Source organism: Schistocerca nitens, chromosome 7 (assembly GCF_023898315.1).
Source record: "Schistocerca nitens isolate TAMUIC-IGC-003100 chromosome 7, iqSchNite1.1, whole genome shotgun sequence".
NCBI classification, from domain to species: domain Eukaryota; kingdom Metazoa; phylum Arthropoda; class Insecta; order Orthoptera; family Acrididae; genus Schistocerca; species Schistocerca nitens.
Genome location: NC_064620.1, coordinates 178,142,530 through 178,170,232, shown reverse-complemented (window position 1 = coordinate 178,170,232; position 27,703 = coordinate 178,142,530). Strand labels below are relative to the sequence as shown.

At 42.0% G+C, this 27,703-nt stretch overlaps 1 protein-coding gene and 1 non-coding gene across 3 annotated transcripts in view; one reads left to right on the top strand and one right to left on the bottom strand.

Annotated features, from left to right (window-relative positions):
• Nucleotides 1-27,703, bottom strand: part of LOC126195163 (autophagy-related protein 16-1-like) — a 651,919-nt gene that overhangs the window by 557,336 nt on the left and 66,880 nt on the right. Inside the window, exon 1 of one of the 2 annotated variants that reach the window (XM_049933674.1) lies at nt 6,604-6,695. The exons of the other annotated variant lie outside the window; for it this stretch is intronic. The gene's annotated coding sequence lies outside the window, so the exon portion shown is untranslated. Of the gene's footprint in view, nt 1-6,603; nt 6,696-27,703 lie in introns of those variants that run through there. 2 annotated transcript variants of the gene reach the window in all.
• Trnas-cga (transfer RNA serine (anticodon CGA)) lies at nt 20,633-20,706 on the top strand. Its single transcript has one exon. It is a non-coding gene; the product is annotated as a tRNA-Ser (tRNA).

The following is a 27,703-nucleotide window of genomic DNA, read 5'->3' as shown; positions in this document are numbered from 1 at the left end:
CCTTGTATTTGTGATGAAACTAATGTATCTCTTCATTGATCTTGCTTGAATGCATATGAGTCTTAATTAACACAAGATCCCCTATCTCATATTTGATGGGCTGCACCATCTTACCATGGTGCTCCTTTCTCTGCTGAGCATTCTCTCACAGCTATTATGTGGATGAGTCTATATTTTCATCCCACATTCGATCTGTGACTGAAGACGTATTCAAAATTTCCAAAAATATACTTTCAGGCAAGTGGTTGAGTAGAATTTTGCACTGTGCGAGTCCTGTCATGGAATGAGCATGTGTTAAACACCCCCTCAAAATCCTCTTCATATTCCTCCCACTTACAGTGCTTGCGGTGGCAATGAATATCACACCTGCAGTTCACTTCCTTCATAGCCCTCTCTGCTGGATTGGACGCTGGTTTACATTATGCTATTAAGATTTGTTCTGTGTTGTTCTTCTGTATCATCTCCTTCCACTCTCTGGAAATAAATTGTGGACCATTGTCAGAATTTTTTTGGACCTGCACACAATTTTGAAATAATGGTTCTCCAGTTTAACTGACATGACCTTGCTATTTGCAGTCTTCAGTGGGTAGAATTTCACATACTTCGAACACACTTCTAGTACCCCCATGAGTTGTGTGAAATTACCACAGGATTTTGGCAGAGGACCAAGTAAATCAATAGAATTGATATTTTTGGTGTCTTCTTTAATTATAGGGTGTGTGGGTCCCTGATGTTTAACGGTAGTGATCTTCCCCCGCTGAAATACATCATGCTTATGTAGAATGCTGTGAGTCCTCTAATCATTCCGAAAAATACACACTCTTTTCTGAGCTTCTCTAGGCATTTATCTGCACCAAAATGAGTGCTACTGAAATGTATGTACTGCAGTAGCATTTTAGTTGCTTGTTCTGGAATACACAACCTCCAATCTTGTGATGACACATCCACACACCGATACAGAGATTTTCTCAACTTCTCTTCCCCTGCACAGCCATATTTCACCTTAACATTCTTCAACAGTCAGATCCTCATTTTGCTCTCTTCAAATATTCTTTAGTAACTTCATTACAAATGATTCACACTGAACACCTCTTATCAGATTAATGCTCAGCTCCCATCCTTGCAGACTGTTTACATTGACATCTTAAATATGTGGTGGCACCCCGAAAGTACATCCAATATGGTTCTGATGTCTCCATTTCATTTTTGTATCGCAAATAATGCGGTCGACCGTTCGATGAGTTTCATCCTTAACATCCTCTGGATTTCCTCCTCAACTGCTGCAAGTTTTTACTGTGGAATCGCATATAACTGTACGAAAAATGGTTCATGTTCTCTCACCTGTAGTTTACATTCTGCTGTCTTTATCATCCCTGGATTACTCAAGAAATCCCACTTATGCCTTTTCAGGATCTCTATTGAACTTTCTGTCTCCACCTGGTTCTGTTGCTCTAGGTACTGGAGTTTCTGCTCAACAAGTTCAAAATCTTCTGTTGCCTTCCTATCTCCATTGCTTCTTACATAGTGCACTTAAACAACATAACTCAGTCATTCCTGCCTCTTTCCTAATGTTGATTCTTCCTTTAAAGTAGATAACTGCGTCCTTTCCTTCCTTTTGTACTCTTCTAACATGTTTGCCTTCTTCTGTTCCTCGTTGTTCATACAACATTCCTAGTTGTCCCCAGGCTGAAGTTATTGCTTCTGCATCTTCCTTGGGAATTGCCAGTGATGTTTTCTGAACTGCTACTGGTAGTTTACATGTGATTATGAAACTATCACCTCTGCCTTGATTAGTTCCCCTAAGTACAGGTTTCTTCTGTAATAATCCTGGAAGAACTTATCTAGGTTCTGGTTGAATCCTCTATCAAACCTTCTACGTTGTTATAAGCTGTGTTGAACATAATTTGTCTTTCATGGAGACCAATACTGTTTCAAAAACTCCCTTTCGAAGTCAGCTTATATCTCGCACTTCTGCCCAATCCTCATTCCCCAGGTACCAGCTTCACCTTCCATTCTCAGTGCAATGACGTATATCTTCCACTGTTGATTCCATAATTCCCTCGGTAAATACGTTACAGATTATATTCAACGTTTAGCGAAAATTTACCATTTGCTCGAAACCACGGAGCGAACCAACGTTATATTTCATCTGCATAAAAATAACACCATTAACACCAGCGTGCTAACTGAAATGTTTTCCCAAGAAATTTTTTAACCTTGTTGCTTTCGACTACAAAATACGTTGTGAAGGTTCGCAGCACGTAACATACTAAGAAGCAATGCGACATACTAAGGAGCAGGACGACTACGTAAATTTTTTCGTAGGGAAGGCGGATGGAAGGCTTAAGACTTGGTGTAACGGTTCTGGGAAAGTCTTTTTGCATCTATATCAGAAATCGCACACCAAGATGCGGCTGTACCAGTATTACAGACTATTTCTGCACTATTTGGAGTCCTTATCCTTCACAGCAGAGAAAGGAAGTTTTCAGAGACCATGTAACACCATAGCTCTAATGCTGTACTGATTTATTTTGCTTTTGTTTCATTTAATGTTACATTGCTGTGCTTCTGTAAATGTGTTTGATTGAATAGATAACACAAAATTGTATACTCCTTTCTTTGTACAAACTTTGACGTCATGTTTTGGTTCAATGCAAAGTAGTGTATCTGCCATTTAAATTCTTTGTCCCATTTGGAGAGAACAAAATTTACTGTATGTAATTGTAATTTCTGTGTGAATAATTTTTTTAGAAATGTCAATATGTGCAAATGTTCTGTTTTATCTAATGTATTTGGTTACTGTTATGTAAACTGCTGATCCTCACTTGGGTTCTTAGTTAGTTTGTACGTAAAAGGTGTAGTGGTTTCCCTCGGGAACGGAACTGTGTAGCGCGCGCAAATTGTTGTTGGCCTAGGTAGAAAAGGTGGAACTGATAGTCAGTCGGGGACGAGCTACGAGTCGGGGACGAGCTACCAAACTGTGCACTGTCATGTAAATGTTGCATATCGTGCTGGTTCCGAAAGAGGCTTTTTCTGCAACTTTCCAATGCCTCGGATGGATGGATAAATAGCTGGAATTATTCTGGAATTTGTATCTATCATCGCCACCAAGAAATGACTGAGTCCAGCAATTCAACCTGCAATTCTACCTACCAACATGCAGTTGCCACCACGTTGCGCAATCACTGTAACGTAATATTAAAATGATGTACAGTGAAGGATCAGCTTACTGGATGTGTTAGCGTGCTCAAATATAAGGTAATTTATATCTGAATTTATATACCAACCTTGATTTTTCTCCTCATCATAACACCTCTCAGGTTCCTCTCCGTTTGAACTAAAGTGATTACCGAGTGTCCTTACTGAAAGTACATTAAAACCCAGTTTTCTAATTAATGCCTCTTGAACGTAGTAAAGAGAAAGTTAAAGTTAATGTGGCAAGAGAGTGAGTTAAAGTCAAGAATGCTTGCTGAAAATAATTTTCCAAGTAAAATTGCTTATTAATGTGTTGTTGCCAACTTCAAAATTAAAAGTTCTTAAGACTGAGGCTTATAAAGTAAATGATCACATTACTGCCTGTTGTAAATCGCAGAAAGTGAGTCAGTATCTTACATATATGTTAATTTTGTGTCTCACTGTAGTAAAAGTGGAAAGCTGCAGTTATGAAACGTTATATACTCATGTTTGCTAAGTGTTTGTGTCTCTTGTGTATTAGAAGTGCATATTAATAGTATAAAAGGATCCACAGTTTGTCTATTGTGCTAATACTCGGTAACAATTAACGGAAAGACCACGAATTATAAAAAACATAATTTCTTTAAAGCCTGAAAGTAATAGGGTGTTTCGGTATCTCTTATAATTTTGCAAATAGTTTGTGCTGCTCCAGTTGTTAGCTTCAATCTTAAAACATATGTATGTGTCAGAGTTCATTGCACTCGCGTGTGGCCAAGTATAGGTTGTGTTTATCCATTAAAGTTACTAATAACTATTTTCTTGAACGAGAATGTTAATCATTCTCTTGCCTAGTAAGGCTGGCGACCGTTTTCTTTATCAATTAAACAGTGCAGATAGGCAAAATTTTGTTCGTACTGTTCAAATATTTACGTAATTCTGACTCATTTCCGATAAGGCACCCCCGTTAGGTACAACACGGTCAACATAACAAAATACCTCTCGGAGGGTAACACTGCTCTGCTGCTTTATACCATTATCACTCTAACAAAATAATTATGATTTGCAAATTGCCTCCAGTTTCGAGGTTATGGTATAGCAGTAGCAGAAAGTAGTGTTATAACCACAGTACAAGACAATTCAAATCACGCGCCTGACTACAGACCACCCACTGCTCGAACGTGTACCTCGGGTACTGTGATACAGTGTGTCATCAATACGTTCTATTGATCATGTTAACAGAGGCTTAATGCAACGATACGTCTTTCAGTCCGTTCTGTGGACAAGTGTTAATGGTTCAGGAAGTATGCGTTGCCGGGCCCGTGTTCACTGGGCTTGCTTTTCTTGCTTCGTTGAGTACCACCACCACTCAAAATGCTCGACCATTGTTTTCTTTAAAACACTGTGAAGGTAGATAGATGAACGTAGAATTCACCAGACAGGAAGTGATAGTAAGTAACTGAGATGATGAAACAGATGAGACACATATTGGAATGAGAAATTAACACTCACAGCATTGGAACACACAAGAAGCGTAGCAGTATCAGAAAGAAGAACGAAAAAAACTAAGTAGAAGCCTCTGCTTCAAGAAGGAAAGTGGGCAATTGGCTCTAAACAATCAAAGAAACTTGCCAGATATTTCAAAAACTACTTACTGTCCAGGACCGACACAAAGATTCCCAATACAAAGACCTGAGGACACTAACCGAAATTCATTACCGCTAGATGAAAACGAAATTGCTAGACAAACCAAAAATCTCAAAAGTAATAATGTGTCAGGGGAAGATAGAATAACAGCAGAAATCTTTCAATCATCAGGCTCAAACACCACAAAAGAAATAAAAAAATCAAGCAGGTTATTTGTCAAACAGAACAAAGCCCAGAATATTGGAAAAATACGTTAATTCGCTCGCTAGAAATGAGGGGACACAGAATAGATGTAAATAACTGCAGGGGAATCACCATCTTGTACCCTGATACAGGAGGAGGTCTTTTGCCATGGAACATGTGATGCTTGCAAATGAACTGAGTTTATTATCTTCACAATTTTATCTGTCTTGCACACTGAAATTTGTGTTAGTATTAAAAATGGTTTGTTCAAATGGCTCTGAGCACTATGGGACTTAACTGCTGCGGTCATCAGTCCCCTAGAACTTAGAACTACTTAAACCTAACTAACCTAAGGACATCACACACATCCATGCCCGAGGCAGGATTCGAACCTGCGACCGTAGCAGCAGTGCGGTTCCAGACTGTAGCGCCTTTAACCGCTCGGTCACTCCGGCCGGCTGTGTTAGTGTAAGGTAGCTTTTATTTCAAGACGTATTTAACGTGTAACTGGTATTTATAGTACTTGGTGTTTAGTGGAGTAATAATGCAGGAGACAGACGATTAAATACAGCACTGACAATACAGCAACGCTCTTATTTTCAACAAAATATTTGTTCCTAGGTACATAACCATATTATGCCTTGGAACATGTATTCACATTTGGAAAAACCTTAATTTTTCTAAATTATTTTTGTAATTTTAGAAAAGACTACAGGGCATAAAAAGCGAAAGTCATCATTTACAAACGGAATAAGAAAATATACGAGGAGCGTTCAATAAGTAATGCAACACATTCTTTTTTCTCGGCCAGTTTCGGTTGAAAAAATGCGAAATTCATTGTGGGACATCGTGGATTATTCCAGCTTCAGCCCCTATAGTTTCATGAAATTCCGAAAAGTGGCCGCGCTATACGTAGCCTTCATAATGGCGTTTGTAATGGAAGCGCGTTCCAAGCAGATAATCATAGGCACTTACTCTCTACTGAGACCTGGCAGTGAACAAAAGCGGGTTCAATCACTGTGCGAGACGTCTGCCATTCTCGCAACAAGGTCGCGCAAACGTGTCCGATCTCCCGCATAGCGGCCGGTCGCGCACAGCTGTGACTTCTGCAATGTTGGAACGTGCGGACATTCTCGCTGCACAACTAGACGTCTCTGTTGATAGTATTGACGCAACCGTCCACCAGTTGGTGTACTCAACGGTGTGTGCTCGTCGCTTTCCTCGCCACCTAACGGACGACAAAGGAAGGACCGTCTGTGCGGAGTCTCTTGCGCGTTACGAAGTTAATGGTGACAAGTTTTTGTCCAACATCGACACAACTGACGAAAGAGGGCTTCATCACTTGGCATCGGTGACAAAAAGGCAATCCATGGGGTGGCGCCAGACTACCTCTCCTCCGAGGAAGCCGGGAAAGTCATAGCGACGGTGTTCTTGCACTCTGAAGGGGTTATTCCGTTTGATGTGTTTCCTCGTGGTGCAACGATCAATCCTGAAGAAAACTGAAGAAACGATTTCAGTGTGTTCGTCGCCACAAAAGAACGCAAACTTCCTCCTCCTCCTCCTCCTCCATGACACCGCAAGGCGTCACACAAGTCTGCGTACCTGAGTGGAGCTCACGGAACTTCACTGGACTATTCTTCTGGGTCCACCCTACAGCTCGAATCTCGTACCTTCCGACTTCCATCTGTCTGGCCCAATGAAGGATGCACTCCGCGGGAAGCGGTATCGGGATGATTGGGGAGGCTATTCATGCAGCAGGGTATCTTCGACGTCGACGAGTATAATGGTACTATGCGCGCATAGAGGCGCTCCCAATTGTGTGGCGTCAGGCCGTCGCACTGAAAGGAGATTATGTTCAAAAACAGGATTTTGTAGCCAAAAGAGTGGGGAACAACATGATATATCGGAATCATGAATAAAACCAAACTGTTTTCAGATAAAAAGTGTTGCATTACTTACTGGACATCCCTCGTATTACACTTATGTTACAGGGCTGGCTTCTATTATATAAGAGAAAGTGTGAAAAATTATCAAAATAGTTAAATTAAATGAAACAACAAGTTTACTGTTACCAGTCACCGGTGACTGGTAACAGTAAACTTGTTGTTTCATTTAATGTCAGTAACAGTCACGTTAAAGCCTAACCTAAAAATGTTTGCATTTAAAGTTATCAAAATAGTTTCTCTATTGTAGAAACTGAACAGTATTATTGATGTCCGTAACTTTCTCGTTACGTAATAAGGCATTCAGCATGTCTAACAAATTTTAATTTATTTTAATGCAACAACAATAGAAAGATATTGTAAAGTATGTATGTAGAACTGTAAACGGATCCTAGCCAAAGCTCGACATACATTACATACCCAGAATAATGGAGATATAACCCTTGTGCGCAATTTATGGTTAAGCCACCTCACAAGGACAATTACAAATTTAAAAATTACAGGGTCACCACCAGCCCAAGCCCTTCCTAGCAATTAAGAAAAGACCGAACTGGAAATTATCACACGGACAATTACAAATTTAAAAATTACAGGGTCTCCACCAGCCCAAGCCCTTCCTAGCAATTAAGAAAAGACCGAACTGGAAATTATGAGTTCAATTAAATTAAAAATTTAATTATAAGAATGCAATTTTTTAAAGAAACCAACAAGATGAATAGCGTTGTATGTCGTATATAAAAAAAATTAGGGAATAGAAAATTAATTTGAAAACTGGCACCAATGAGAAAGATAAAGGACGCAGAGTTTATCTTTTACGTAGCACATTTATTTCATTACTGAATTTGATGCACATCCTATGAAACACATGACCGGTGCCTGAATAAAAAAAGTTTAGCTAAATAATTCGCAAAAAATTTGTAGAATCGCGCAATTAAAAAGGAAAAACACATAAAACGGAAGTGGAACACAATAATTCAATCATTCCACCTACATATCCCCGACCGTCCGAAAGCAACAAAGCAACTTCCACACCTTTAATTTCAACCACCATCATCGCCGATTTTTAACAAAATAATTATGCCACATTCCGAAAATACACAACTATACACGCTTCAGTTAAGCTGAAGTACTTAGATATGCCATGAATTTAACATAGGGAAGTTCTAATTCGACCTACTTCCTCTCAGCACAAACCCTCTGTAGGAGCTACGAACTGTACTCGCCAACGGCTAGCTGCAGTGTGTCCTTCCTCCACTGAGCTTCGCCTAACTACCGGTGCAACGGAAGCTGCCAGAGGGGTAGGCTTCCGCCACCAACCTGACAGACAAACCAACCTCAGAGTAAAAGAGGTAAACCTCTGTGTCCAGGTACTGGGATCCTAAGTTGGTCATCCTGTGCTACCGTCCAAACGAGAAGCAAACATCACCTGCTCCTGGCAGACGACAACCAACTTTTCCCCACAAAAGAAACCCGAAACCACTCGTAAAAACACTCATTCAGTCACATTCACGCACACATAGGGTAAGCTGAAGGGAAAGACGTAATAAATACAGGACATGATTTCCTATGGAACACAAAAAAATCGAACATAATATCATTTAGTAAGCCTTAGTTTGATTGCTCAGTCTTTCTGGGAGAGTTAATAAATTAAACCGCAATCAGTCGGTGGACAGATAGGATGCACAGAATCCAGTGAGACGAGCGTCTCTGAAACGACTGCACAGAGACATTTCAATATTTTATTAAAAAACTGGACTGAATATTTGTAAATTATTATTTCAATTTGTTTTTAATTATGGAATGTAAATGCAAATGAAACAGAATTTGGTACCAACGACTTTCGAACGGACGATTGTATGATTGTTTTTAGGACTTGGTTGTGCTGCTTCCGGCAGTTGATACCTGGGCAATGACCAATGAAGAAAATGGGCAGTCGGGCGGTCCCTTGTTCCATGTAAGCTAGGCGTCCCGTTGTAAGGACCTGGCCACAAGGTTACGCAGACACAGCTCACGTTAATCGCTCCCCTGTGTTCGCGCTGCGGGCCGCCATTACCGCCCACTCGCACGCTGCCGCCGCCAGCGCCCGCGCCCGCACAAGCAGACAGAGGCAACCGCCCAGCATCGGATACGGCTCGCGAGCCATCCGCGTTCTTCCTTTTTGGCTCATCCCGTCGCGAATCTGGAATTTTTTGTTGCGCCCTCTCGGCGTGCCGCTCCACTTGCGCCGACAAATATTTCACCAGCTGCCGGGGGTGGTCATTAGCTAACCTCGGTCACTGGCCACTGGCTGACCGTCCGCTCACACTCGCCGCGGGAGAGCCCGCAGCACCAGTAACTGAGATGTAATGACTAGAGACAACACTTAGCCCGGAGAAGGAATTTAATTCTTACATCCTCGTCAACGTTTCAAGAGAGACGGCGGCGGCAGTTACCTGTATGTTTTACCTCACATAACCTCCGAGGAGAGCAGCAGAATTTACTGTACCAAGTACCATAAGAGACAATGATATCCTCACGATTGGCCTAGCGAAGTGTGACAAGACCACTGTTATTCTGTGTACACTTAAATGATGTGACGGAGAGGATGAGCAGCAATCTCTAGTGTACGGGAATGTGTCGAACTTGAGTGACTGTAGAAAAATTAAAGATCACGCAATCAAAATCTCTATTTGGTTTAGTGAATTGCAGCTAGCTATGAATGTAGAAAAATGTAAGATAATGACACTGTAATTCTGTCAGAGACGACAAAGTACCTGGAAGAGCAGCTGAACGGAATGGACAGTGTCTTGAAAGGAGGATATAAGATAAACATCAACAAAAGCAAAACGAGGATAATGGAATGTAGTCGAATTAAATAGGGTGATGCTGAGGGAATTTGATTACGAAACGAGACACACAAAGTAGTAGATGAGCTTTGCTATTTGTGCAGCAAAATAACTGATGATGCTCAAAGTAGAGAAGATATAAAATGTGGACTGGTAATGGAAAGGAAGGCGTTTCTGAAGAAGAAAAGTTTATTAACGTCGAGTATAGATTTAAGTGTCAGGAAGTTTTTTCTGGAAGTATTTGTGTGGAGTGTAGCTTTCTATGGAAGTGAAACACGAACGACAAATAGTTTAAACTAGAGAATAGAAACTTTCGAAATGTAGTGCTACAGAAGAATTCTGAAGATTAGATGGGTAGATCACGTAACTAATTAGGAGGTATTCAATAGAATTGGAGAGAAGAGAAGTTTGTGGTACAACTTGACTAGAAGAAGGTATCTGTTGGTAGGGCATATTCCGAGGCTTCAAGGGATCACCAGTTTAGTATTGGAGGGCAGTGTGGAGGGTAAAAATCGTAGAGGGAGACCAAGAGATGAATACACTAAGCATATTCAGAAGGATGTAGGTTGCTGTAGGTACTGGGAGATGAAGAAGCTTGCACAGGATAGAGTAGCATGGAGAGCTGCATCAAACCAGTCTCTGGACTGAAGACCACAACAACAATGAGCATGAGTAGCAAAAATAATCCTATAACATTCTAATACACCGTTAGCAGTGTGCTGCTTGAGGCAGTCACGTCTTTTAAATATCCAGGCGTAACGTAGAAAAGCGATATGAAATGGAACGAGCGCGTAAAGACGGTACTAGGGACGGCGAGTGCTCCACTTCGGTTCACCGGGAGAATTTTGTGAAAGTGTGGTTCATATGTAAGGGAGAGACAGCGTATACAACATTAGTGTGACCTATTCTTGAGTAGTGATCAATCGGACTGAAGGAAGACATCGAAGCAATAGAGATGCGAGCTACTAGATTTGTTACCGGTAGATTCGATCAAAACGCGAGTATTGTGGAGACGCTTCGTAAACTCAAATGGTAATCCCTGGAGGGAAAACTACACACTCTTCGCGAACGAGTATTGCGAAAATTCAGAGAAATTGCGTTTCAAGTTGACAGCAGAAAAGCTCTAGTGCCGCCAACGTACATTTCCCGTAAGAGCAACAAAAACAAGGTAAGAGAAATTAGGGCTCGTACGGACGCATATACGAGGGGTCGTTCCGAAAGTGATGCCTCCTATTTTTTGTGGTGACTTTGGATGTCTGCGTCAGATGTCGTTGGTGTAGTGCTAATGTTTGAACCTTCTTCTTTCATTTGCAGGTGGTTCCATTGCTCTGCAGCAGATGGCGCCAGCAGAGGAGTTTGATATGGACGCGCGTATAAAACAGCGATGTGTGATTGAATTCCTCACTGCTGAAGAAACTGCGCCGATTGAAATCCATGGAGACGATACAATAGACGTGAGAAACGTGAGGCGATGGCTGCGGCATTTTCGAATGATGAAGTGGGTGTGCCCGACCCTCTACAGCCCGGTCGACCCTGCACAGCTGTCATCCCTCGCAATGAAAAGTGTCTTGATCGACTCATGCGTGCTAACCGGCAGATAACTACCAGACAATTGTGTGCAACGCTGAATGTCGCCTGCAATGCCTTGAAAACAATGTTGGAACATCTTGGCTATCGCAATGTTTGTGCAAAATGAGTTCCGAGGATGCTTACAGAAGAATAAAAAACTCATCGAATGGAAATTTATCGGGAACTGCTGGACCAATATGAAGCCGAAGGTGACAATTTTCTGAATAGCATCGTAATTTGGAGATAAGACGTAGGTGTCAGCACAACGAGCCGAAATCCAAAAAGACACTCCATGGAATGGCGACATGCGAATTCTCCGCCAAAGAAGGAATTCAAGACACAGTCATATGTGGGCAAAGTGAAGTGCAAAGTCTTCTGGGATAGCCAGTGTGAGGTTCTTTTGGATGGCCTGGAGAAACTGTCAATTCAGCCCTCTACAAGACGACACTAAGCTGAATGCCCGAATTTCCAGCTGCAACATGATAACGCTAAGTCCCAAACCAGTTTTGCGACCACGCAACGTAATGCAAAATTCGGCTAGACTGTCTTACGACATCCACCGTACACTCCAGATTTAGTGCCTTCGGACTTCCATCTCTTTGGGCCTCTGAAAGATGGACTACGTGGCGAACATTTTTAAGACTCGGATGCTGTAGTCAAAACTGTAAGAAAGTGGTTGGCCTAAGTTGGTTCCGATTTTTACCAGCTCGGCATGCAGGCTTTGGTTCATCCTTGGCAAAAGAGCGTAAAGAATGGTGGTGACTATGCAGAATGACAGTCTGTAGTTGCTGTGCTGTTCTGATTTATGTATCTCCTGTAGTTTCCATGAATAAAGAAATAGGACGGATTACTTTCGGAATGACCCTCGTAGACAGTCTTTTTCCTTCGCTGTATTTGGGAGCGGTACAGCAAAGGAAATGGCTAGTAGTGGTACAAGTCACGCTTCATCACGCACCGTGCGGTGGTTTGTGATGTATGTATGCAGATGTAGATATCCAAACCCCCTTTCGACACTAGCAGAAAGTACTACTTTTCTTTCTGCTATCAGCACGCAGCTGATTCAGCTTCAGCAATCAGTGAACTCTTGCCTAATTGGTTATATATTTATTGATTAACCCTTCTGAGATTATCACTTGTGAACAGCTTCGTCCAAACAGCGAAATTTGGATGAGTTTCCCATTCTTATAGATAAAAATATTGACACCTTCATGATAACTTTTTTTTACATATATGATTACAGCTCAATAGTTATTCAGACAAAGTGAAGGCCGCTATCTTCACTACAAGAATGATCTCAATTGTCTTAGGCAGTGAAAAGCGAGGGCTTGCTTTCTTTGCTTACTTTCACTCTATCACTTCGTATGGCGCTGTATTTTGGGGCAACCCTGTGCACTCACCAATAATATTCCTAGCCGAGGAAAGGACAGTCTGACTAGTCTCCGGGGTAAGTTCGCGAACTACGTGTAGACTATTGTAAAAGTGTCTCGGAATCCTTACTCTGTCCTCTCCGTAAATACAGCATGATTCAGCTACCCCTACTGCTGGTTTTTATACGACCCACATCACCTTCAGAGATCACGTGCAAGATATTCACATTCTCTTGTCCAATATCTGAAAACTATTAGACCTACAGGAAAAATGAACAGAACCTTTAAATAGGAAATTTAGTGTGGTTAAATTTTATACTGGATTACTCTTTTCTCTATAGGCAACAGTTTTCTAATTATTCAAGAAAAATATACAAAAGTGATCATAAAACTCGTTTTTCTTGAATAACTCGAAAACCTTCGCCTCCAGAGAAAACGTATTCATGTACAAAATTTAATTGCATAAAAATTCCTGCAGAAAAGGCCTAGGTTTTTCTTTTCTTTTTTTTCCCACTACTCGTTTACACACACCGATCGAGAGAATATCAAAATTTTGTGCGTGATATTCGAATGTGTTTCAGGTAGCATAAAAGCCAGAGGTAAGGGCAGCTAAATCACCCTGTATACACACCATTCCGGAATTTGTTACTGACAACATTGTCTCATTCAAAACAAACGGAAACAGTCATTCAGTGAACACTAGAAGGAAAAATGATAAGTACATGATGGATAATACTTCCTTAAGCATTGTACAGAAACGTATGCACCATTCAGCAGGTTTCATTTTCAATAGGTAAGTTTATGGTAAGTGTAGGTAACTACAGTGTGTGTGTGTGTGTGTGTGTGTGTGTGTGTGTGTGTGTGTGTGTGTGTGTGTGTGTAGTATGATATCATGTTTGTCTAGGATGCTGCTGCTGCTGATGATGATGATGATGGTAGTGGTGGTGGTGGTGGAGGTGGTGGTAGTGGTGGTGGAGGTGGTGGTGGTGGTGGTGGTGGTGGTGATGATGATGATGATGATGATAATGATGATGATGAGAGAAGGGACAAGGTGAAACCCGGTGCCGGCACATAGTGTATTCCGTTTTGCCGTAAAAGCAAACAGAAAGCACCCAACAGCACCTGGCGTATCTGGAGCTACCCATTCAAGTACTGGCTCATCCCGACGTTTAACACCGGTGATATGACGAGAACGGTATATTCAACGATGCAAGGCCGTTGACCATAAAACTGAATGATAAGCCCCGAGCACTGAAATCCAATTTTAAAGGTTTCTTTGTAGTCGAGCACTGAAATCCAATTTTAAAGGTTTCTTTGTAGTCCACTGCCCTATTCTGTACAACAGTTCATCGCAATACTTGAGACCTTCTCTATGTAACGTGTTATTTATTCGTACAATCTCTCACTTTTTTCGTTTTTCAATTATTTTTTAAATTCATTTCTTTATAATTTTTCTGATCAGCGTTCTGTAAACTGCGTACTGACTCGTTCCATGACCAAATAGATCTGGCTAGCGTGGACCCAAGTGCAATTATAAATAAACAAATAAGTACTCCTATTAACTGACAAACCCATCTGATGGTGGGGGTAGGTAATCTTCCGAAACGTACAGTGGAAAAAATAAAAATAAATGTGAATGGTTCATATTCATAACGGTAACGTTCAGGCATAAACCAAAACCTTTGCGTTTAAAGTCTTTTTTTTTCTTTCTTTCTAACGACTGTTGTAATTTTGTTGGGAAACCACAGGATATGTGACGGCGAGTAAGGTGCTTAATAACTTTACGACCATAGCTGTACCACAGTTTCGAAATTGCAGCCTACCTACAGCCGGCCTACTGTCGCTGTTTTCATTCGGGGAGTTGAATGTCATGTGGTCATTCGCTCATATTACAATGTTAGCAGTGGGAGACACCTGAAAATCGGCACCATGGATGCGTTCATTTGTAACTTAATGTTTCTATAAAACGGAAATTATAGCTGATGTGATCAAAAGGTAAAACTTTCCTCCATGTGAGGGCCACAACTTGATACCTTCGTCATAAATTATTAAGCTGAAACAGGCGTGCAACAGATTAAGAGTAACGTATTTGAAGACTGCCAAGTGGAATAGACCATAACGACCACAATATAACGAGATTTTGCGCGCTGAAAGGTTACGGGCTATGTTGGCTCGCGAGTCGTGATCAGTTGCCTGCTCCGAGACAGTGGCCTACACGATTTTAGTGCTAAAGTATTAGTTCAGTTACTAATCTGTCGCCTTCTTTCTTGTTCTGTCGCGACTGTCGACAATTTCTTCTTTTGTTTGGAATTTTGCAGAAACTTAAAGACACAGTTGTCGCGACAGTCAGAGTTTCATCATTCTTCAGAATTTTTTAGTGAACTTGCGGATGCTACTATTTGCACCCTTCTAAATTAAAATTTATGAAAATATCACCAATGGTCGTTAACATTTACGTATACAAATAGAGAGGTTGACGACCATGGGAGTTAAAGAGAAGCGCTCGGTACTAACTCAAAAGATTCGCGTGTGGAAAATACTTTTTCTCTGGACCAGACACCTGTAACTTACAGTCGAGCGAGTTAAGTACAATGTGCCGTTTGGTAATAGCTTACTCCCATATCATGTGTATACGTTGTCAAGTGAACATACTATAAAACGGCCACTTTTTATAATACCGTCCGACTTTCAGGCAAGAGTAAATCCAGTAAACGTGTTTTGGAAAAGGATTTTGCCTTGAGCAAACATAATTTCCTTCTCTGTTTCAGTCTGTCTTCGAAATCTTAACTTAGGAATCGTTCATTACATTGGTAATTCAGCATATTACTAAGTCCATTTGCACAACATTTCATCAATTTACTGATATCATCATAACCACTTGAACATTTGAATACATGTCTAAACAGACACAGAAAGTGAAATAATTACAATTTACTATCGTTTCCCAGCAAATAAATAAATTCGATAATTTCAGCTTCTGAAAGCGTTTTATGTTTTATAATTAATGAATGTGATTAATGAATTCTGTTGCTTCATCTATGTGGATGTTTGTGTACAGACAGGTGATATTCAGTGAAGACATCTAGCACTTACAAGGAACAAGAATCTTTTGCAGCTCTTTTGCTTTTGAGAAACTGTTTTCGACAAAGTAGTTTTCATCATATGTTTAATCGTTCTTCCGTAACTCATGTAGTTTAATCATCAATTTACAGAGAGAGCTCTTTCGAGAGGTAACAAGAGGACTTATCCGATTGTTGTAAGTCTTTAACTGTGACCTTAGTTGTGGAACTTTTGAATTAAGAGATATATACTATGTGATCAAAAGTATTCGGACACCCCCAAAAACACACGTTTTTCATATTAGGCACATTGTGCTGCCACCTACTGCCAGTAGTTATTAGACACGGTGAGAGAGCAGAATGAGGCGCTCCGCGAAACTCACGGACTTCGAACGTGGTCAGGTGATTGGGTGTCACTTGTGACATACGTCTGTACGCGAGATTTCCACACTCCTAAACATCCCTAGGTCCACTGTTTCCGATGTGGTAGTGAAGTGGAAACGTGAAGGGACACGTACAGCACCAAAGTTTACAGGCCGACCTCCTCTGTTGACTGACAGAGACCGCCGACAGTTCAAAAGGGTTGTAATGTATAATAGGCAGATATCTATCCAACCCACCATACAGGAATTTAAAATTGCATCAGAATCTATAGCAAGTACTATGGCAGTTAGGCGGGATGGTGAGAAAACTCGGATTTCATGGTCATAAGCCACATGTTACACCGGTAAATGCCAAACGACGCCTCGCTTGGTATAAGGAGCGCAAAGATTGGACGATTCAACAGTGGAAAAAACGTTATGTGTAGTGACGAATCACGGTACGCACTGTGGCGATCCGATGGCAGGGTGTGGGTACGGCGAATGCCCAGTCAGCGCCATCTGCCAGCGTGTGTAGCGCCGAAAATAAATTTCGGAGGCGGTGGTGTTATGGTGTGGTCGTGTTTTTCATGCAGGGGGCTTGCACCCCTTGTTGTTTTGCGTGGCACTATCACAGCACAGGCGTACATTGATGTTCTAAGCACCTTCTTGCTACCCACTGTTGAAGAGGAATTCGGGGATGACGATTGCATCTTTCAACACGATCGAGCACCTGTTCATAATGCACGGCCTGTGGCGGAGTGGTTACACGACAATACGTCCCTGTAATGGACTGTCCTGCACAGAGTCCCGACCTGAATCCTGTAGGGGTGTTTTGGAACGCCGACTTCGTGCCAGGCCTCACCGACCGACATCGAGACTTCTCCTCAGTGCAGCACTTCGTGAAGAATAGGCTGCCATTCCCCAAGAAACCTTCCAGCGCCTGATTGAACGTATGCCTACGAAAATGGAAGCTGTCATCAAGGTTAAGGGTGGGCCAAAACCATATTGAATTCCAGCATTATCGATATTGGGCGCCACGAACTTTTAAGTCATGTCCGGATACTTTTGATCACACAGTGTATACAACTGTATTTCTCTTTCTCAGCCCATAATAAGTCAATGTTCTTTACGGGTATTGTGGAATGAACTTGGATTTTGTTTGCTGACTCTTTCTTTATGTGTGCAATATTATTTTTCTCATAAATTGTAAATTTTCTCAGTATACAGTATATTCATTTATGGACATTTACTGCAGTATTACCATTTTATGGCTTAGCTGCAATTGCCTTATGTTAGAGTATCTTTTATTGTTATTAGTGTTTTTCTGTCGTCATCGCACTTAAATGTTCTCCTTGTAACAGCTCTTTTTTTCTATTTGTGTTATATTACAATCTTAGCCGCTTCTACTGCATTTTTATTGGCTATTATTACATCCTTAATTAGCCTGTTATAAAATCGCTGTTGTAAGTTGTATTTCACATCTTTTTCCGTTAAGCTTAATTTTTCATCGTTACTTACGATTTCAGTTGCGTTTATTATTCTCTAATAAAATTTATGTGCATACCTAATGTTAGTGTGCAGCTATGCAGGTGTCAACAGAACTTGTAATTTATTAATAAATGCTGTGGTTCTATGGAAGTGCTATCTGATCTCTGCCTTTAACTACATTATCTCAGATTTGTCACCAGTCAGAGAACAAGTCTCAGAGTGTACACTCGACATAATTTTACCGCAATTTGGGTTTATTCCTTGCTCTATATATTATTTGATAAATTTAATACTAGCAAGTGTTCCATCAGCAAAAGCAGAACAAGAGTAATTGAATGCTGAGGGAATTAGATTGGTAAGCAAAATCATTGCTTGTTGTCGAAGCATAGAAGATGGAAAACTGATACTAGCAATAGAATGAAAATTATTTCTGAAAAAAATGGGAATTTGTAAACATCTAACCTAAATTTACGTGGTAGGAACTAATTTTATGAAGGGATTTGACTGGAATGTATCGTTTTACGGCAGTGAAACGTGGACGATAAGCCGTTTAGACAAAATGAGAATAGAAGATTTTGAAATGGTGCTACAGAAGAATGCTGAAGATTAGATGGGTAGACCGAATAATTAATGAGGAGATACTGAACCTAAGTGCGAGAAGAGCAATTTATGGCAAAAAGACTAAAAGAAGGGATTGGTTGACAGGACGCATCCTGTAGCCTCTTGGCAATGTTGGGATGTGTGTGTGTTTTTGGGTTTGTGTTAGCGGGGAAGGGGGAGGGGTAAATAGAGTGATATCTAGGTATGAAAAAACGAAGCGCCAGGTCAAATTACACGGGTATTTTTTAAGAGAAATTCGTGCAAGACAATATGATGGAACGTCCTGCTGGTAACCTCGAGTGATTCTGGAAAATCTAATTCAGGATACCTGGACACAGACGTCAAACCCTCTCCTCCATAACAGGAGTCCTACATCTCAACCACTGAGCCAACTCGATCCGTCATAAGCTCTAAATCACCGAAGTGCTTATAATAACTTGTTTGTGGTTGAAAGGAAATGGATATTATAACCGGTAGACTGAAACTTCAAATCGGTCCACGTGTATGGGAACTAAAAGACGCAGGTTCGTTTCCCATTTCGGAAGAAGATTTCAGTATGCCCAGAAGTCCATAGGAGCAAGTTGCTAACGTTACATCAGATTCCAAATAAGCAAGAGTGACAGCAGAAGGGCGCGAATGCAGAGAAGAGAACGCTGAAGAGGGAGAATGGAAGGGGGAGAGGGCACAGAGAGACAGCTAACGAACAACTGAGACCGCTGCGGGCGGATGACGCAGCCTGTTCCGGCTGCTCGCTAATGCCACCGGAAATTGCCTGTGCAGAGAAACCAGGAGGTTCAGCTATTAAGCCCGGCCGCGGGCCGCCGGGGTCGACGTTCGCATTGAGTGACCAAGGCCCGCGCGTATCTGATGAAGTATGCATGCGAAGTAGCCATCCCATTTGCCCGTTCCTCCGAGGTGCACGGCAACCCGCGGGCAACATCTGCCCACTGCAGCTCACTTTGCTGCTAACTGACCCAGCGCGTGCAGCGAGAAAACACTGAGAGCTATCGGACTTCGCATTATCGCTATTACTGGCTACGTGCCCGGCGGGAACGCTTTCTTGCAATCTGTAAACGGACCAACTGACTGGAAAACGAGAGCGGAGATCACCAAGAACGGCGACTACGGATTCTTCCACGATTTCCCGAGCGGTTACACGTCGACGGCCGACAAAATAGTAGCTTCGAGTTCAAATGAGAAGAGCATCGGTCACGAATTGCCAGAAAGACACACAACCGATGTAAAACAGGTTGCAGGTGCTGAATAGGTGAAAGCGGCGAACTTGCGCTTAAATGGAATCATCTTCTGTTCAAATATGAGGCATGTCGGGCAAATGTTATCCTGACATTTATTCCAGGAAATCTGATTATTCCGAATGAACCACCACATCAGAGACTTAAATACCCGGTAGTTATAATTAAAGAGCAGCTACTAACAGAGGTCCACCGGCCGAAGTGGCCGTGCGGTTAAAGGCGCTGCAGTCTGGAACAGCAAGACCGCTACGGTCGCAGGTTCGAATCCTGCCTCGGGCATGGATGTTTGTGATGTCCTTAGGTTAGTTAGGTTTAACTAGTTCTAAGTTCTAGGGGACTAATGGCCTTAGCAGTTGAGTCCCATAGTGCTCAGAGCCATTTGAACCATTTTAACAGAGGTCCAGTGTGGGCTGCAATTATTGTATGGCAGGGAAACTTGGCAGATATTCTGATGCGTTACTGCGGAACCGATTCACGCACGAAAAAAATTAGTTCCAGTTTTGGCCTCCAGGTACAAATCTGGCACTGTGAATGCAATAAAGACTTACAGAAATGTTTTCATGTGTAGTGAAGTAGGAACGGGATGTGGGCAGAAAAGTTAAACAAGTGAGAAGGGATGAGATTTTCACTCTGCAGCGGAGTGTGCGCTGATATGAAACTTCCTGGCAGATTAAAACTGTGTACCGGACCGAGACTCGAACTCGGGACGTTTGCCTTTCGCGGCAAGTGCTCTACCAACTGAGCTACCCAAGCACGACTAACGCCCCGTCCTCACAGCTTTACTTCTGCCAGAACCTCGTCTCCTACCTTCCAAACATTACAGAAGCTCTCCTGCGAACCTTGCAGAACTAGCACTCCCGAAAGAAAGGATATTGCGGAGACATGACTTAGCCACAGCCTAGGGGATGTTTCCAGAATGAAATTTTCATTCTGCAGCGGAGTGTGCACTGATATGAAACTTCCTGGCAGATTAAAACTGTGTGCCAGACCGAGACTCGAACTCGGGACCTTTGCCTTTCGCGGGCAAGTGCTCTACCAACTGCGCTATATCCTTTCTTTCGGGAGTGCTAGTTCTACAAGGTTCGCAGGAGAGCTTCTGTAACTTTTGGAAGGTAGGAGACGAGGTTCTGGCAGAAGTAAAGCTGTGAAGACGAGGCGTGAGTCGTGCTTGGATAGCTCAGTTGGTAGAGCACTGCCCGCGAAAGGCAAAGGTCCCGAGTTCGAGTCTCGGTCCGGCACACAGTTTTAATCTGCCAGGAAGTTTCAAGTGAGAAGGGCATTATGTTGGTTTTATTATTAAGCACTGTTTACGCAATTTGTTCAATAAGCGCGTCTCGGTCCGGCACACAGTTTTAATCTGCCAGGAAGTTTCAAGTGAGAAGGGCATTATGTTGGTTTTATTATTAAGCACTGTTTACGCAATTTGTTCAATAAGCGCACTGGAGATGTCGACGAGATGCTGTACAGCGCCAGATTTGCACCTGGTGGGCAAAACTGGGACTAATTTTTTTCAGCGTAAATCGGTTCCGCGTTAATGCATTAGCGTATCTACCAATTTCGCTGCCATACGGATCTCCGTGAGAGCCGCACTTTAGTTATAACCACCCGGTACTTCGGGATCCACGTTAAATGTCGAAAGAAGAATTGTGACAATCGACGGCATACAAATGGGCTGAGTATTATGTTACACGGTCAATGCCAATAATTCTGTTTGTCCACTATAGGATTTCGAGAGAGTTCATAAAGAGGAGGATTTTGGTGGAATTCTTTCTTCATCTGCCCTGGAAGAAGAAACGAAATGCAAAGTACTAAAGCTCCAGTACCGTGTTTCGGTATGTAAACACTGTGCACCAAAGTAGAACATAACACAGCCTCGGGCAGTTTCGGCTTTCACAACGGGAACATGTCCTGGTTACTTTTCTATCAAGTTTCACTAGAACACTTAACAGGAATCCTATTTCTACTCAAAGAAATATTGTCGCCTTTATGTCGTGTTGGATAAAAAAAAAGTTACAACCATACAACGCTCCCCTTCCATTGTACAATCTTTCGTTTGAAGTTCTGGTGTGACGTCTATAATGACTGTGGCAATTCTGAGGTTAATGAGGGCCGGTTAGAATTAATTTTTCTGTACAAGTGACATATTATTTAGCGCTGCCTTCCCCTTCCAGCTCCCTCAGACAATACTTGCATTTCCTTGGGCTGTTGGTAATATCTTCAAAAACTAAATCTAGTGATCGTGACACTCGTATGTTTTTCTTTTAAAACAGGTTATAACTAGACATTCCTCTCTAACAGGACTAGTTTTCCGAGTATTATTCCCCTGCTAAATATTAAAAGAAGAAACAATTCATTTTCATCTACAGTAATTCTGGAGATCTTTAAAAGCTTTTAGCAAAAGCGGAAAGAAACATTTATAGTATTGTTCTACCCCGTACCCAAGTGTGTGGAATGTATGAAAATATAAAATTTATTATTTTTTAGTTTAATAATGGAATTTTTCATTCCATAATTTACAAATTATTTCACTTTGCGCCATAAAAGAGGAACGGAAACATAAAATAAAATCATCTAACTTTATATTGACGTGACGACATAAGACACTGTTTCACTGCGAAGGTTGCATGTTACACAAGTGTAGAAAAATCACCAGAAAGTATTTGCGTAATTTCCATAATGGGACTTAACTGCTAAGGTCATTAGTCCCTAAGCTTACACACTACTTAACCTAAATTATCCTAAGGACAGACACACACACACCCATGCCCGAGGGAGGACTCGAACCTCCGCAGGGACCAGCCGCACAGTCCATGACTGCAACGCCTTAAACCGCTCGGCTAATCCCGCGCGGCAAAAGTAATTTAAATTGATAAACATTGTCAAAAGTTTCTATGTACGCAGTTGAATAAGATAACAAAAATTTGTGTGTGATACGAAGACAAAGCACGCGGTGGACCTGGTGCTGACAGCGCCAATTTAAATTGATTCGCGAGTCACTGAAATGGCATCACATGAAATTATTTGCACCAAACTCTGACCCACATACCCTTTCCCAAAGAACACGAAGCCAATATTCCAGAATTCGCAACAAGAACTGCAAACATTAGTAAAAAAAATTTTAGATATCCTCGGTGTTGTGGAATAGCTTAAATCACCTAATTAAGGTAAGGCCTCCGGTCGAGATTGTATTCTAGTCAGGTTCCTTTCACAGTATGTTGATACAATAGCCCCACGCGTAGCAATCATATACAACTGCTCGCTCCTCGAAAGCTCAGTACTGAAAGACTGGAAAGTTGCACGGACCACACCAATACCCAAGAAAGGAAATGGTAACAGTCTGCTGAATTACAGTCTCAAGTCACTAACACCGATCTGCAATACGATTGTGGAACAAATACCGTGTTGCAACATTATGAATTACCTTGAAGTAAACGATTTAATGACAAATAACCAGCAAGGGTTCAGAAAACATCGTTCTTCTGAAACACAACTAGCTCTTTATTCCCACAAAGTAATGAGTGGTATCAACAGAATAAGGCAAACTGATTCCATATTTTTTGGTTTTCAGAAGGCTTGTGACACTTTCCGTCACAAACGACTTCTAATCAAATTGCGTACCTACGGAGTATCGCCTCAGCTGTGCAACTATATTCGTGATTTCCTGTCAGAAATGTCACAGTTCGTAGTAATTGGCGGAAAGTTATGGAATAAAATAGAAGTATTATCTGGCGTTTCCTGAGGAAGTGTTATAGGCTCTCTGCTGTTACTGATGTACATAAACGATTTAGGAGACAAATGAGCAGTCTACTTAGTTTGCAGATGATGCGGTCATTTGCCGCCTTGTTAAGTCATTAGATCAACTGCAAAATTTACACAAGATGTCTGTATGGTGAGAAAAGTGGCAATTGACTCTAAATAATAAAAAGTGAAGTAATCCATATGAACACTGAAAGGAATCCGCCAAATTTCGGTTACATGATAAATCACACAAATCTAAAGGCTGTCAATTCAACTAAATTCTTAGGAATTATAATTTCGAATAACTGAAATTGTAAGGATCACACAGACAATGTTGTGGGGAAAGCAAACCAAAGACTGTGATCTATTGGCTGAACACGCAGAAAGTGCACTAGGTGATCTAAAGAGACTGCTTACACTACACATGTCCGCCATCTTTTGGCGAACAGCTGTGTGCTGGCTGTGTGATCCGTATCAGACAGGATAGAAGCATGCCGAGTCTGCAACGCATGTGTTGCTTGCTTTACTGCTGGCGAAATTGATTTATTTGCAAAAGTGTACAGAATTGTCATCTCAGCATGGGAGCTGTGTATGCAGCTTCCCGTGATGTTATCATGAGATCTCCAATATCAGAAACAGTAGCCAAAAATTTAATAAACCATATGGAAAATCAAATCTTCGAAAATAAAGCCACAGAATGAAATTAAATATCATGCAGGGAAAAGTTCTAAGTTAGAGGCAAGCAGATGTACAGTTAGTGTACTATTTTGACAAGGGCTTATGTTGCTGGAAATAAATGACTAATTACATCTGCAGTAACGCAAACATACATGTAATGCAACATAAATACAATTATATATGTAATGAAAGATCAATACAATTTCTCACTTAAGTCGTTTCATAATACACAGGTAGATCAATCGCGTATGTTGAAGTACATATAACTTGAACGTAATCAATTTCACAAAGATCTTCGCATCTAAATCTTGAGCCCAGAAAAAAAATCCGTGACAAAATAATATTGAGAGCACAGCTATGTGGAGGCCTACAGTTGCGAAACGTGAACAGTGGGGACAATGAAACGATGCAATCTGAGGTCTTTGCAATGCACGATACAACCTGAGGTCTTTGCAATGCGATGCCACGTAAGACTGTTGCAGATCAGACGGATTGTTCGGATCGTGAACGAAGACGTCCTGCGACGAGCCAACGAGAAAACTGTGCCAGATAAGGAAGTTACCCAGTCGATGAGATAAATGTGTTAGGCATCATCGCACTCGTGCGGGAACAGTAACACAGTGCAAAAGCGCAATACTTGAGAAAATTCTGTTTAAAGACTTAATTGCCGGCCGCTGTGGCTGAGCGGTTCTAGGCGCTTCATTCCGGAAACGCGCTGCTGCTACGGTCGCAGGTTCGAATCCCGCCTCGGGCATGGATGTGTGTGATGTCCTTAGGTTAGTTAGGTTTACGTAGTTCTAAGTCTAGGGGACGGATGACCTCAGATGTTAAGTCCCATAGAGCTTAGAGCCATTTGAACCATTTTGAAAGAATTGTATAAAACTTACATTGAAACAGTGGAAGGGTCCTTTGTAATTCAGGTAAGGACTGTTGCCAACAAATTCCATTACATTTCTCGTGCACGTTGGGGCATTTCATGTTTTTCAGTGACATAACTAAAGATGCCGTCTTTCGACTTCAGTCACTATTCTTGCCTGGGTGCGGTATTAGGAAATAGGTCCTCCCTGAATACTGTAATTAGAGGTCAGGTAGAAGGAAAGTATTACGTGGGCACACCTAGATATCATCTAAGGGAGGTAGTTGAAGATGCAGCACACATTGTGAAGTGATGAGGATACGTGGTAAGCAGCACGAAAGCAGAGCTTATGGTTGATAACCGAAACATCAATACAGATTTAACATACATTTATACACCGTCTGACAGCAACAAGTAACATTCGTGTTGTTCTTAGTGTTTCCATATACTCTCCCAGTGGTCTTGATTATCGTCCAAGTCCGTATGGAATACCACAGCGAGTGTATGTGAAAACACTAAGAATAAAATGAATGTTATTCGTTGCCAAAAGATGGTGAAAATAAATGTTCGACGCGGTCATTTCACGTCAGTTGCATTCCAGCATGAGTTTGTAGCGATACCACCATTGTCATACTTTCCAAACCGAATTTGTGATTGTCCTAGGGAATCTCATCTGTAAACTGACGAACCGCAGTGATGGTGTACATTGAAAACTGGCAACAGTCTTATTTCAATAAACTAAAACTTCAATAAATTGTCGCTGGATGTTGCTGCATTTTATAAACATTCCGTATCACTAACAACCACAGTTCTGCAGTAACGTCATTATGTGACGAAATGGCAGTGACCTAAACTGTTTTATAAGCTGCGCCATTGGCATGAACAAAAACAGTGATGCAGGAAGTGTAAAATTTGTTTCCTTAATTCCAGTCTACGACCACAAAGAATGTAGTCACATTATCTACTTCGGTCCATAGTGACCACTCGAGATCTGTTACTCGGTCTCATTTAATCTTCTGCAGTAGTCTCCACAGAGTGTTTCGGTAAGACCGTCCAAAAATTTAACAGGACATAGAGATTGCTTCACTGAACAATTTGAGGTAGATAACCTGGGGTCGGAGAAGCAAGCTTAAGGAAATAATAGGAATAAAATCACATTACTGTGTACTCTTTTATTTACATTAGTTACAGTTAACTGCAGATAACATCATTGACGCAATGAACGTAGCATTTGTACTGTACCTTACAACATGTGCTGAGACTGATGGCCATGAACCTCAGTGCAAGCATGACATCAACGAAGAAGATTCTGACGCACCCTGACAAACATACTTGGTGTGTTTCGAATCTCATCATAGGCAGATACGATTCTGGCAACTAATTCCATCTCCGTATCCACTCGGGTCTCATACATCAGGGGCTTAGATATCTCCATAGGAAATAATCGAGGGGATTCAGGTCAGGTGACTTCGCAGGCCTTGGAATAGGACCTCCCCTTCCAGTCCAGCGACCAGAAAATACAGCATTGACATGAAACTTCCTGGCAGATTAAAACTGTGTGCCCGACCGAGACTCGAACTCGGGACCTTTGCCTTTCGCGGGCAAGTGCTCTACCATCTGAGCTACCGAAGCACGACTCAAGCCCGGTCCTCACAGCTTTACTTCTGCCAGTACCTCGTCACGAGTTAGAGTCTCCGTCGGGCACACATTTTTAATCTGCCAGGAAGTTTCATATCAGCGTACACTCCGCTGCAGAGTGAAAATCTCATTCTGGAAACATCCCCCAGGCTGTGGCTAAGCCATGTCTCCACAGTATCCTTTCTTTCAGGAGTGCTAGTTCTGCAAGGTTTGCAGGAGAGCTTCTGTAAAGTTTGGAAGGTAGGAGACGAGATACTGGCAGAAGTAAAGCTATGAAGACAGGCCGTGAGTCGTGCTTCGGTAGCTCAGATGGTAGAGCACTTGCCCGCGAAAGGCAAAGGTCCCGAGTTCGAGTCTCGTTCCGGCACACAGTTTTAATCTGCCAGGAAGTTTCATATCAGCGCACACTCCGCTGCAGAGTGAAAATCTCATTCTGGCAGCATTGAGATGCTTGCGGATATTCACACTGAAATGAAGCGGTGCACCGTCATGTTGTGTCCACGTCCTCTCACGAACAGCCAAGGGTAAATTCTCCAACATCTCAGGTGGAACGCATAGCACGAACCTCTCAGACGACCAGGTAGAAGATATGGCCCCATGAGACTGTCGCCTACCATGCTGGCCCAGATATTCACAGCAAAACGTACTTGATGGTATGACTCTGCTACAGTGTGAGGGTTTTCCTCATCCCGCACATAATTATTCCTGCTGTTCAAATACCATCACAATCAAATGAGACCACGTCAGTTAACAGCACGATTTGGAGGATATCTGGTCGATCTATTCATTGTTAGAGCAACCAGAGTATCACAATGCGACCCTTGGTGCAAAGTCAGTCACAAGCATTGTATGGACTCATTGTGGGTGGTATGGGTGTAACTGTTGTTCGTGGAGTATTCGTCACAATCTAGTATGTGCTACGCCAATTACACGTGCAATAGACGAGTACTTGTTGTGGGGTTCGCTGCAGCACGTTCCAGCACCTCCTATTCAAAATCGAGTGTGTGTGTGGTCTTCATGTTGCCAGGTCCATCGTTTCCCCTTTCCAGTGAACACTCTCCCGCATTCGTCGAAAATGGTTCAAATGGCTCTGAGCACTATGGGACCTAACTTCTGAGGTCATTAGTCCCCTAGAACTTAGAACTACTTAAACCTAACTAACCTAAGGACATCACACACATTCATGCCCATGTCAGGATTCGAACCTACGACCGTAGCGGTCGCGCGGTTCCAGACTGTAACGCCTAGAACCGCTCGGCCTTTCCGGCCGGCCGCATTCGTTGATCGAGAGATATAAATACTCGTCGTGAGGGATAATGCCTGTAA